This window comes from Carettochelys insculpta, chromosome 7 (assembly GCF_033958435.1).
Source record: "Carettochelys insculpta isolate YL-2023 chromosome 7, ASM3395843v1, whole genome shotgun sequence".
NCBI classification, from domain to species: Eukaryota; Metazoa; Chordata; order Testudines; family Carettochelyidae; genus Carettochelys; species Carettochelys insculpta.
In genome coordinates, this window is record NC_134143.1 from 1910668 (window position 1) to 1924337 (window position 13670).

A 13670-nucleotide genomic window follows, 5' to 3' on the forward strand; every position below is an offset into this window, starting at 1 on the left:
TTATCCCCATGACACACCTCATGCAGGGGCCATTGCTCTTTGTGCCAAGGCATGTGGCTGGGATCTGGGACTCAGGACCCTTTTCGCAAATATACATATTCCCTTCTCATCACAAACATCTGACACTGTTCCACTTAAAACCCTGGAGCCTTCACTTTGCTTGGCGGGTGCCTCAAACTGCTTGCATATGTGGGGTGTTAGCTGGTGAGCTGGAGTCAGTTCCACATCCATATTCTCCCACTTTTGGTTTTCCTCTCTCCCAGAGCCCAGTGTTGTCAGCCTGCAAATGTCTCTTTTTTTCTCCAGGGTTGGCTTCCCTCTTACTACAATTAGGCAATACAAAATTCACCTGAACTCCTTAAACCTAATTTTTTAGTGTAGACACACCCAGCAGCACTTGAACCGGGCTGAATGGGGTTTCTAAGGTGCCAGAAGAGTCTCTGCAAGGTTGTGGCTGTGCACATTTGGCTGAGGTACTGGATCCCTGTTTCTACGACTTCCCCACTTCCTACAGAGGGAGCCCTTGAGGCCAGAAGAGCTGGCGAGGAAATGAGGCGCAGAGAAAGCCAATGGAGCTGCTGTGGAGGGCTGGTGCCCTTAGGAGAGTCCTCCTGCTGCTCCTTCCTGTGTGAGGAGTGCTGTGAAGTGTGGGCTTAGGGCAGGTGGCTCTGAGCTTCGGGAGGCTGGGTCCAGGGACTTCTGAACCTCACCTGGCCCAGGTCCACTAGGAAGCCCCTACCCCAGGTTGAGGTCGTGATTATGAAGCCTTCATCTGGTGCATGGGCTGGCGAGTCTGACTCTCATGGGTGCACTTGGGCAGCAAGAATTTGGGTGATGGGGTCCATGCAATGAGGCAAAGATGAGAACCCTGTGACCAACATCCTCTCTGGCCATTGGGGAAGGGCTGGTTAGGGAGAGCCTGAGTCCTTCTCAGTCCAAGGGTGAAGGAAGTCGCCGAGTAAAAGGAGTGAAGGAAGTGGTCAAAGGTTCTTCTCAAGGCTTTGCACACAGCAGCATGTGAGGAGATGACAGGCTCCCTGGACAAGGCTGCTGCCTGATGCTTTTGTTTCATTAATTAGAAAAGTGGTCCCTGTCTCATTGAAAGGTTCTGCAGGCTGTCTGCTTGCCAACACTGAGAGGGACAGGGAATGTCAGGTCAGAGGCCAGCCAGAGAAGTAGCAACACCTGCCAAGATAGAAAGGAGATTCTGGGTTTCTTCCTGCTTTTAGCTGGGGAACATTTGCAGGCAAGACAATACGATAACCAGTGCACCTCACAATGTCACCTGGGTTCTCCTGTTCCTCCCCTGAAATGCAAAGCTCCTGGGTGGCCCTTACCCTGGCGCACCTGGAAGGGCCACCCTGGAGAAAGTGACGGAGGGAGCAGCTAGTGGCTACCTTTCAAGAACTCACATAGCAGAGCAGTGGACTGTATGGAGAGCCCAGCAAGTTCCCTCTGGTAGAAGCTTATGGCAGGGCTCTTGTCTTGCTGATGGGTTAACTTTTTGACCCTGATGTCTTGCCACCCATCTCCCCCAAAGCATTCTGTGAAAGTGGAGGAGCAGGAGAGGGACTGTCACAAGCTCACCGGGAAGTATCAGTGGGGCCTGAACATCACAGGCTCCTTGGGGCTGTCTCAAGGACTCACAGAGGAGCTGCCACCATCTGTGTTCTGTGTCCTTCTCACCAATACACAGATAACTGGGAGATTGCCTCAAGGACTGAAGCTTTCTGGCTCCCCAATTCAAGCTATCACTGAGCCCTAGGCCCTGGAGTCACTGCCCCTGCCCCTGCCAGACCTGCCCCCAAGGGTGTCTGCTATGACAGAAGAAGACAGTCTGGTTTGTGGTGTCACACTCTATCCCAGGGAGTGTTTGTACTCTGGGATTTCCCTAATAGGAGCATGAGAGAATGAGGGAGCTGAGCTGAAAGCAGCGTTCAGAGAAAAAAGTAGCCTCCTGCACATGATGAGGAGCAACTCTCAACAGCATCATCTCTGGGTGCCCCGACAGAACAGAAAGGGGATGTGCAAAGAATGAAATGATGCGTTTCCATCCGCTTTCAACCCGGGGGGCCTTTTGCATGCGTGGCTAACACGAAAGCCCAGTGGGCTACAGAATCTAAACTGGCTTGTTTGGCTTCTCCCCTGAAACTCCATCTCTCTAGAACAACTCCTCTCAAATGCCAATAACCTTCTCGTTAAAACTTCAGCTATCACCCCGTCTCACATCCGTACAACATGCTGCTGAATACGCATTTTCAAGATGCTTCGCTTTGTTCCTAAGCTAATTGTTCTGCTTTTCCAGATCTTAGCCATCGCCTTCAAACTCGCTCTTGCTTTCGCTATTCTTGTGGCGATTTTCTTCTTACAGTCTAGATCCTGTTATGTTGCTTCCCAGATACCTGAACTTCTCTACACTCCCTAGTTCAAGCCCGTCTATGCTGATCTTCCTTCCTATATCCTCATCTCCAAATACCATTGTTTTTGTTTTATCCATGTTCCTAATCAGTCTGTACTTCTTCCTTCCCTCCTCTAGTGCCTGCACCGTTCTAGCTTCTCTTCATCTTCTGCAGTGATAACCATATCATCTGCAAACCTCAAGTTGTTGTTTTTCTTCCCCTGCACAGATATCCCTTCTGCCTCTTCCTCGATCTTGTCCATCGATCTCTCTAGGGGCTTGATGAAAATACTCAGTCATATCAGATCTCCTTGTTTCCTACCTCTACTCGTTCTCAACCAACTTCCCAGCTCTTAACTCATTTTCACCACTGCCTCTTCATCATCGTTGATACCCTTCAGCAACCCTATCGGTCTGGTATCCACTCTGGATGACTCCAACACTGCCCAAGTAACTTTCTTATCACGACTGTCAAATGCCTTCTGAAAATCAACAAAGCAGCCAGAGATATTCTTGATCTTCCGTCAAGCTGTCTCTGCTCTCAATCTTAGTTCCCACATTGGCTGTCTGGTCCGTCTCTCTTTCCTGAATCCCGCTTGCTCGTCCAGTGGTTGTTCTTCTATCTGCCATCTCAGGCTGTCCTTCAGTATCATTATCAGCCCCTTGCCGAGATGACTGGTTCGGGCAATCATTCTGTTGCTCTTGCACTCCAATGCATTTACTTTCTTGTGTATTGTCACTAGCTCTTGGTGCTCGGCAGCCGTGCTTGACTCTGAGGTGAAAGAGATGTGGCTCCCACTTTACTCTGCGCTGGCTCAGCCGGGAGGGGACTCAGGCTTGGGTGGCATGGCCTCGCCTCCCTGGCAAGGCATGAGACAGAGATGATGTTACTAGAGTGTCAGATGAAGAGACAAATCATTGCCACAACTCCTCTTTCTGCACTGTGGGGGAAAAACTGCCCTAAGGGCTCAAAGAGTTTTTTTCACACCAAGGAGGCCTCACTCTGGAAGAGGATACCAGGGGGTCATCTGCACTTCTTTGAAGTCCCTACTTTGTCCCCTGGAGACTGTAGGCTCCTCTGTCTGGGTTATCATGTACCTTTGTAGTGTAAACTGGCCTCAAGCACAGCTGGTGCTTACAGACAGGGCTCAGGGCAATTCTGCCGAGACTTTCATATGTTAAAAAAGACAATTAATGACTAAACTGTCAAAACAAACTGGATAAAGAGTCCTTGGAAGTGGTCCTCAGGGCTCCCACTTCTCTGGAAGCTGGCAGCCTGCATGCATGCATCATAAAGTTTCCTTTTAGATCTCACTCTTACCTCACTGCTTTGACCTCCAGCCTCAGACCTTTGGGGGACACTGTACCCCAGGGGAACGGGGTTCCACAACACCAGCCAGGAAAGAGTCATGGGTGCTCAGAAAGCACTTTTGCTTATGGGTCCCATGGTGTAAGGGGCAGCACTCAGGACTTTGAATCCTGCAATCTGAGTTCAAATCTCAGTGGGACCTGGGTGTTTCTGACAGTAGACCTTGTCTACTCCAAGGAGTGGGCTATCTTATCCTGAGAAGTACCTGAGTGAGTCCTTTTTCCTCCAGCTGCATGAATGAGTCCCATTGGAGCCAGGTGTCTGGTTGTGCTGACTCACCAATCTGGCTGCGATGTTTTGGGGCCCAAGAACTCACCAGTGCATGAAGATGCAGTCTGAGGTTCTGTTTCTCATGGCTTCTCCTGAGGCCCTCACAACTGGTCCTGGAGCTGCCAGGCTATTCCTATTGCAGGTATGGCACTTAAGACCAGGCTAAAAAATCATGGGACAGCAGGAGAGAGGAGGAGTCCCAGGCTGGAGCACAGCTCACCTGTCCTTCTCTGGGCACCTGGCGGTGCGGCAGCTGGTACTGACACCTCTAGGGGAAGTCTCAAAAGCCACAGAGGGCAGTGCAGGAGGGGGGGAGGACCATGACTGCATGTGGCCTGAGAATCTTCATAACGTCTCTGAGCCAGGCTGCTCCCCTCCACCAAACCCTCACTAAGGACACCCCAAAGCAACATGTGGTCTGCAGCCAGCGTCACAAGGTGGGAGAAAATCAGCCAGTCCCTCAGTGGGCTCTCATAACTGTGGGGCTCATTTTAGCTGTGGGGCAGGAGATGTGTCCTGAAGAGGCTGTTCCCCAGCTGGAGACAAGCACAAAACAAGCCAGAGCTTGCACAGGTTTAGGCACAGTCACATGGAACAGGAGCAGCAAACAGGGAGTTTGCCTGGGAGAGCATCCTAGAGGAGCTCAGGTGAGTATGGCATTTGGGGGGCTGCGTTGTGAGCTGGTGGGTTGAATTTCTGTCTGTGGTGTCTGTGCATTTGTTTTGTTTTGCAGAGAGGGGCAGTTGGAAAGCGTGTTTGGCAGTTTGGCGTGTTTGGCAGTTTGGCGTGTTTGCAAGGTGCGAATTGGGAGAGCTTTCTTCCAGGTGGGCCTTCAAGGGCTGATCAGATTGGAGGCAAAGGCTTTGAGCCAGGCCTAACCAGCTAGCAGCTCTACAAGAAGGCAGCCCCAGTGACCCCCTGTGAGCAGCGAACAGGAGCAACTAACAGGGAGTTTGTCTGAGGGTTCGCCTTCAGGAGGAGCCCTATACCTGTTTTTACCTTCTTACATGGTGTTTCTCTTGTGCCCTTCAAGGCGGCACTAGAAACAAATAAGGGATCTCTTCATGTAGGAACCAATGATACAGACAAGAACAACTTTGATGAGATCGCAGCAGATTACGTAACCCTAGGAAGGAAGATCAAGGAATACGGAGCACAAGTGGTCTTCTCATCTATCCTCCCTGTGGAAGCAAGGGGTCCGCATTGGGATCGTTGAATCACAGAGGTAAATGCGTGGTTGCATAGGTGGTGTATCAGGGAAGGATTTGGTTTCTTTGACCATGGGATTCTGTTTCATGAACAGGGATTGCTGAGAAGAGACGGGATCCACCTCACTAAAAGAGGAAAGAGCGTCTTTGCGGACAGGCTTGCAAACCTAGTGAGGAGGGCTTTAAACTTGGTTTGTCGGGGGAAGGTGACACAATCCCTGAGGTAAGTGGGGAAGGAGGAGGAAACAATCAAGTGGGCTTCCTGGGTGAAGAGGAGAAAGTGGAGCAATTGGCCCCTTCTCTAAGATGCTTGTACACTAATGCCAGAAGCCTAGGGAACAAACAAGAAGAATTAAAGGCCCTGGCACAGTCAAACAAGTATGAGATGGTTGGAATAATGGAGACTTGGTGGGATGATTCAGAAAACCGGAGCACGGTCGTGGAAGATTATAAATTGTTTAGGAAGGACAGACAGGGGAGAAAAGGAGGAGAAGTTGCGCTCTATGTGAGGGAGCAGTATGATTGCTCAGAGCTCCCGTATGAGGAAGGAGAAAATCCAGTTGGGTGTCTTTGGGTTAAGCTTAGAGGAGGAAGTACCAGAGGTGATGTTGTAGTTGGTGTCTGTTATAGACCGCCAGACCAGGGAGATGAGATAGATGAGGCTTTCTTCAGGCAGCTAAGTGAAGCTTCCAAATCACAGGCCTTGGTTCTCATGGGAGACTTTAATCATCTGGACATTTGTTGGGAGACGAATGCATCAGCACACAGACAATCCAGGAAGTTTTTGGAGAACGTTGGAGATAACTTCTTTGTACAAGTGCTGAAGGAACCGACTAGGGGTCGTGCGCAACTTGACCTGCTGCTCACAAAGAGGGAAGAACTAAAAGAAGAAATAGAAGTGGGCGGGAACCTGGGCTGCAGCGACCATGAGATAGTAGATTTCATGATCTGGACAAAAGTAAGAAAGGTGATGGGTAACATACAGACCCTTGATTTCAGAAGAGCAGACTTTGACTCCCTGAGAGACTGGATGAGCAGGATCCCTTGGGAAATGAAGATGAAGGGGAAATGAGCTGAAGAGAACTGGCAGTACTTTAAAGAAGTCTTACTGAAGGCACAGGAACAAACCATCCAGCTACATAGTAAGAAATGGAAACATGGTAGGCAACCGGCTTGGCTTAACAGGGAAATCCTTAGTCGGCTTAAACTCAAAAAGGATGCATACAAGAAATGGAAACATGGACAGTTGACTAAGGAGGAGTATAAACATATGGCTGGAGAATGCCAGGCATTAATCAGGAAAGCGAAAGCACAATTGGAACTGCAGCTGGCAAGGGATGTGAAGAGTAACAAGAAGGGTTTCTACAGGCATGTGAACAATAAACAGGTTATCAGAGAAGGTGTGGCGCCATTGCTGGGTGACGGAGGTAACCTAGTGACAGATGATGCAGGAAAAGCTGAAGTACTCAACGCTTTTTTTGCCTCAGTCTTCACGGACAAAGTCAACTTCCCCAGGACGGTCCTAGATGATGCAGTATGGGAAGGTGGACGGCAGCCATTTGTGGGAAGAAACAAGTTCTGAGCTATCTAGAAAAACTAGATGTGCACAAGTCCATGGGTCTGGATTTAATGCACCCCAGGGTACTGAGGGAATTGGCAGAGGTCATTGCTGAACCTTTGGCCATTATCCTTGAAGACTCTTGGAGGTCAGGGGAGATACCAGATGAATGGAAGAAGGCAAACGTAGTGCCCATCTTTAAAAAAGGAAAGAAGGACAGTCCAGGGAACTATAGACTCGCCAGCCTTATTTCAATCCCTGGGAACATAATGGAGGGCCTCCTTAAGGAATCCATTTTGGAGCACTTGGAAGAGGGGAAAGTGATCAAAAGGAGACAACATGGATTCACCAGGGGCAAGTCCTGCCTCACCATATGATCAGCTTCTATGACGAGGTAACAAGCTCTGTGGACATGAGGAAGTCAGTGGATGTGATATACCTTGACTTCGGCAAGGCTTTTGATCCGGTCTCCCACAACATTCTTGTCCATAAGTTAAGGAAATACGGATTGGATCGTTGGACTATAAGATGGATAGAAAGCTGGCTTGATGATCAGGTCAATGGCTCAATATCTGGATGGCGGTCTGTTTGAAGCAGAGTGCCGCAAGGCTCGGTTCTGGGGACAGTGTTATTCAACATCTTTATTAAGGACCTGGATGAGGGACTGGGTGGCACCCTCAGCAAGTTTGTGGATGACACAAAACTAGGGGGAGAGGTAGATACGTTGGAGGGTAGAGAGAGAATCCAGAGGGACCTGGATAAATTGGAGGACTGGGCCAAAAGAAATCTGATGCGGTTCAATAAGGAGAAGTGTAGAGTCCTGCACCTGCTGGGGAAGAATCCCAAACATTGTTACAGTCTGGGGACTGACTGGCTCAGCAGCAGTATGATGGAAAGGGACCTAGGGTTTATGGTGGATGAAAGGCTGGATATGAGTAAACAGTGTGCCCGTGTAGCCAAGAAAGCTAACGTCATACTGGGGTGCATTAGGAGGAGCATTTTGAGCAGAACTAGAGAAGTAGTTATTCCTCTTTATTCGGCACTGGTGAGGCCACATCTGGAATATTGTGTCCAGTTTTGGGCCACCCAGTATAAAAAGGATGTGGATTTGCTAGAGGAGGTTCAGCGAAGGGCATCAAAAATGATTAAGGGTCTGGAGCACAAGACCTATGAGGATAGGCTGAGGGATTTGGGCTTGTTTAGTTTCCAGAAAAGAAGACTTAGAGGTGATTTAATAGCAGCCTTCAACTTCCTGAAGGGGAGCTCTAAAGAGGAGGATGAGAAACTGTTCTCAGTGGTATCAGATGGCAGAACAAGGTGTAATGGTCAGAAGTTGAAGAGGGAATGGTGTAGGTTAGATATTAGGAAAACTTTCTTCACCAGGCGGGTGGTGAAGCATTGGAATGAGTTGCCTAGAGAGGTGGTGGATTCTCCATCCCTTGAGGATTTTAAGTCCCGGCTGGACAAGGTCCTGGCTGGGATGACTTAGTAGGGGTTGATCCTGCTTGAAGCAGGGGGCTGGACTAGATGACCTCCTGAGTTCCCTTCCAGCCCTATGATTCTGCGATTCTGTGAAATAGTTATTCCTCTTTATTCGGCACTGGTGAGGCCACATCTGGAATATTGTGTCCAATTTTGGCCCCCCCAGTATAAAAAGGATGTGGATTTGCTGGAGCAGGTTCAGTGAAGAGCAACAAAAATGGTGAAGGGGTTGGAGCACAAGACCTTCAGACTGGGGCTCTTGCAAACAGGCCGACTGCTAACAGGTGGGATTTTTGAGAGGGGCTCTCATAGCGAAGGAGGGAGCAAACTACAGCACCTTGAGGTAAGTGGCTGTCTAGAGTGTATGGGTGTTTGTGTTTGGGGGTTCTGGGCTTGTGTTTGTCTGTTTGTTTGGAGTGCTGGGCTGTCTGTTTGAAAGGCCGTGTGCTCAGGCTGGCAGTTGGAAGCTGTGAGCCTTGATTAGGTTTGAAAACTAAACCTCTGTGCTGATTGGCTGAGCTGTAGCCAGAGGGAGGGGATATCAGGAAGGACACAGCCTTTTAAACCCCGCTGGTAAACTACCAGGGCGCATGCGACCAGGGCTCTTGCAAACAGGCCAACTGCTAACAGGAGGGAGTTTTGAGAGGGGAGTTTAGAGGGGGAGCTTAGAGGGAGCTAGTTGCTTCTAATGTCCTAAAATCTTTTATAACATCCCCATCTGCAACTTTTACTTAAGAACCCCATATGGCATTAAATTAAATCAGAGGAGGAAATGGAGGCAGAAGACCAGCGGCAGAACGGGGGCTATCCTGTTTATTGCGTCGAGTGTAATATGTATGATTACCTACACTGTGGGTGAGTGGCTTATGTGTGCACTCAATGCAAGGGGCTCCTGGCCCTCAGAGACCGAGTGCGGGCTTTGGAGACCAGGGTGGCTGAACTGGAGGAGATAAGAGAGGCAGAGAGCTATGTTGATGAGGCTTTCTGGGATGTAGTAGGGCTGTCCCATCTCCAATCTGACAGCCCCGATGCTATTAAGGAGGATGAAAGGCTCAGGGGAGGAGAGCAGTCAATGGGGGCAGAGGAAAACCATCCCATAGTTGGGACCCTCCTTCCAGAGGGTGCTATGGTATCCTCTCGTGCCGAGGACATCTCTCCAGGGGAGGGAACGCCAGTTGTTAGGAAGAGGCAGGTGTTAGTAGTGGGTGATTCGATCATTAGAAATATAGATAGTTGGGTTTGTGATGACCGGGAGAACCGTATGGTGACTTGCCTGCCTGGTGTAAAGGTTGCAGATCTTTCGAGGCATCTCGACAGACTTATATGCAGTAGTGGGGAGAAGCCAGTTGTCGTGGTACATGAAAGTACCAATGACATAAGGAAGGGCAGGAGAGATGTCCTGAAGGCCAAATTTAGGTTGGTGGAAGGAGACTGAAATCCAGGATCTCAATGGTGGCATTCTCAGAAATGCTTCCAGTTCCACGCACAGGGCCAGGTAGCAGGCAGAACTTCAGAGTCTCAATGAGTGGATGAGACGATGGTGTAGGGAAGACGGGTTTAGATTTATTAGGAACTGGGGACACTTTTGGGGTAGGTGGAGCCTATACAGGAAGGATGGGCTCCACCTAAACCAAGGTGGATCCAGGCTGCTGCCATTAAACATTAAATAGGTCGTAGAGGAGTGGTTAAACTATGAGATGGAGGAAAGCCGATTGGTGCAGAGAAGCACATGGATCGGACGGAGACTTCTCTTAGGCGAGACTCCATTGATAGAGATTCACTAGAATTCAGTCAGAAAGAGAAGAAGGGAGATGATAGAGTATGGGCCAGATCAGATGAGAAACAATCACATGTAAAAGAATCCAATACGTCAGGGAAGGGCAGGCATATGAATAGTGGTAGTTTTTTAAAGTGCTTTTGGACAAATGCTCGAAGTTTGTCCAATAAGATGGGGGAATTAGCGTACCTCATATGAAAGGAGGAGTTTGACATAATAGGCATCATGGAAACCTGGTGGAATAAGGACAATCAGTGGGACACGATCATACCGGGATATAAAATATATCGGAAGGACAGAATGGGCCCAGCGGGTGGCGGAGTGGTACTGTATGTGAAAGATAATATAGAATCAAATGAAATAAAAATCCTAAATGAATCAAAATGTTCTATGGAATCACTATGGCTAGCAATGCCTTCCTCCGATGGGAATATAGCACTAGGGATATATTATCGACCACCTGACCGGGACAGTGATAGTGATGCTGAAATGCTAGGGGAGATTAGAGAGGATATCAAAATAAAAAATTCACTAATAATGGGGGATTTCAATTATCCCCATATTGACTGGGTACATGTCACCTCAGGAAGGGATTTAGAGAGAAAATTTCTTGATGGCTTAAATGACTGCTTCTTGGAGCAGCTGGTACAGGAACCCACAAGGGGAGAGGAAATTCTTGATTTAGTGCTGAGTGGAACACAGGATCTGGTCCAAGAGGTAACTATTAAAGGACAGCTTGGAAATAGTGACCATAACATACAAACATTTAATATTCCTGTGTTGGGAAGAACACCGCAACAGTCCAACACTCTGGTATTTAATTTCAAACAGGGGAATTTCACAAAAATAAGGAGGTTAGTTAAATAGAAATTAAAAGGTAGAGTAACTAGAGTAAAATCCCTGTGTGCTGCATGGAAACTTTTCAAAGACACCACATTAGAGGCCCAACTTCAATGTATACCCCAAATTAAAAAACACAGTAAGAGACCTAAAAAAGAGCCACCGTGGCTTAACAACCATGTAAAAGAGGCAGTGAGAGATAAAAAGGCATCTTTTAAAAAGTGTAAGTCAACTCCTAGTGACAAAAATAGAAAGGAACATAAACACTGCCAAATTAAACGTAAAAATGTCATAAGAAAAGACAAAAAAGATTTTGAGGAACAGTTAGACAAAAATTCAAAAAACAATAGTAAAGTGTTCTGTAAGTACATTAGAAGCAGAAAGCCTGCTAAAAGAGCCTGGGCGATAGGGACATAAAAGGAGCAATCAAGGAAGAAATGCCATTGCAGAAAAACTAAATGATTTCTTTGCTTCAGTCTTCACAGCTGAGGATGTTAGAGAGATTCCCAAATCTGAGCCGTCCTTTCTAGGTGACAAATCTGAGGAACTGTCCCAGATTGAAGTGTCATTAGAGGAGGTTTTGGAACTAACTGATAAGCTAAACAGTCACAAGTCTCTGGGACTGGATGGTACTGACCCAAGGGTTCTGAAAGAACTCAAATGTGAAATTGCGGAACTATTAACGGTGGTTTGTAACCTACCCTTTAAATCAGCTTCTGTACCCAACGATTGGAAGACAGCTAATATAACACCGATATTTAAAAAGGGCTCTAAAGGAGTCTCTAGCAATTACAGACTGGTAAGTCTAACGTCAGTACCGGGCAAATTCGTACAAACAATAGTAAAGATTAAAATTGTCAGAGACGCAGAAGAACATGATTTGTTGAGCAAAAGGCAACATGGTTTCTGTAAAGGGAAGTCCTGTCTTACCAGTCTATTAGAGTTCTTTGAAGGGGTCAACAAGCATTTGGACAGGGGGGATCCAGTAGACGTAGTATACTTAGATTTCCAGAAAGCCTTTGAACCAGTCTCTCACCAAAGACTCTAATGTAAATTAGGTGGTCATGGGAAAGGAGAAAAGATCCTTTCATGGATTGGGCACTGGTTAAAAGACAGGAGACAAAGGGTAGGACTACATGGTAAATTTTCACAATGGAAGAGAATAACTAGTGGCGTTCCCCAAGGGTCAGTCCTGGGACCAATCTTGTTCAACTTCTTCGTCAGTGATCTAGAGAAAGGGGTAAGCAGTGAGGTGGCAAAGTTTGCAGATGACACCAAACTGTTGAGGACAGTCAAAACCAGAGCAGACCATGAAGAACTTCAAAAAGATCTCAGCAAACTGAGTGCTTGGGCAGCAAAATGGCAAATGAAATTTCATGTGGGTAAGTGTAAGGTAATGCACATTGGGAAAAATAACCCCAATTATACATACAACATGATGGGGGCAAATTTAGCTACAACAGATTAGGAAAGGGATCTTGGAATTATAGTGAATAGTTCTCTGAAAACATCCACGCAGTGTGCAGCGGCAGTCAGTAAAGCAAACAGGATGTAAGGAATAATTAAAAAAGGGATAGAAAATAAGATGAAGAATATCTTACTTCCCCTATATAAAACTGTGGTACACCCACATCTTGAGTACTGCGTGCAGATGTGGTCTCCTCACCTCAAAAAAGATATATTGGCATTAGAAAAGGTTCAGAAAAGGGCAACTAGGATGATTAGGGGTTTGGAACGCGTCCCATATGGGGAAAGGCTAGAGAGACTGGGACTTTTCAGTCTCGAAAAGAAGAGACTGAGGGGCGATATGATAGAGGTCTATAAAATCATGAATGGTGTGGAGAAAGTGAACACAGAGAAGTTATTTACTTGTTCCCATAATATAAGAACTAGAGGACCCCAAATGAAATTAATGGGTAGCAGGTTCAAAACTAATAAAAGAAAGTTTTTCTTCACACAGCGCACAGTCAACCTGTGGAACTCCTTGCCAGAGGACGCTGTGAAGGCCAGGACTCTAACAGAGTTGAAAAAAGAGCTCAATAAATATTTGGAGGTTAGGTCCACAGATGGCTATCACATGTCACAGTTTTAGACAAAGGCCAAACCAACCACCCCCCTCCCACACACACACCAGCTGCACTTGACTTCTCTTTGCCAAAGCCTTCCCCACACTTCCTCCTGCCTGGATGGAGATTCATGATCTGCAGGGGGGCTGGTGCTACTGGGCTCAGTCATTCACAGCTCTGCCTGGTCTGTGTGACTCCACCCAGCACAAGCTGAGCTTCCTCCGGTGCCTTATAAGATCTAAACACCATCAAAGCTGGGCAGCCCCAAATGTTGGGGCTGGCAGGGGGTCAGGTGTGGGCAGACAGCAGAGCTTTATCTGATATTTCGAGGAAAGAGGTAGAAAGATTAGTGGTCGACTAAAGAAAAACAAATGCCCTAGAAATGATAAGATCATGGGAGAGATGATCAAATAAGCAGAGAAAGTATGAGTCAGGAAATACACCGACTATGTAACGTAGCATGGAAGGAAGGAAAGTCCAGTAAGGAAAGGACAACATCCGCGCTGGTGATGATACACAAGAAGGGAAGTGCACAGAAGGATTCCCTAACAAGTCACCGACGCAAGCTGCTGCTGCTGATACTGACGGAGAGATTGAGATCAAAGATAAAGGAACATCCAACAGGCAAGTAAGTGGGATTTGGGAAAGATAGAAGTACCATACAGCATATTCAGACACTAAGATTAATAGCAGAGAACGCTC

The 13670-nt window shown here is 47.4% G+C and overlaps 1 non-coding gene across 1 annotated transcript; it reads left to right on the plus strand.

Moving 5' to 3' along the window:
* The first annotated feature begins 3837 nt into the window (after positions 1–3837).
* Positions 3838–3909, plus strand: TRNAQ-UUG (transfer RNA glutamine (anticodon UUG)). The gene has a single exon. It is a non-coding gene; the product is annotated as a tRNA-Gln (tRNA).
* The last annotated feature ends 9761 nt before the right edge of the window (positions 3910–13670 follow it).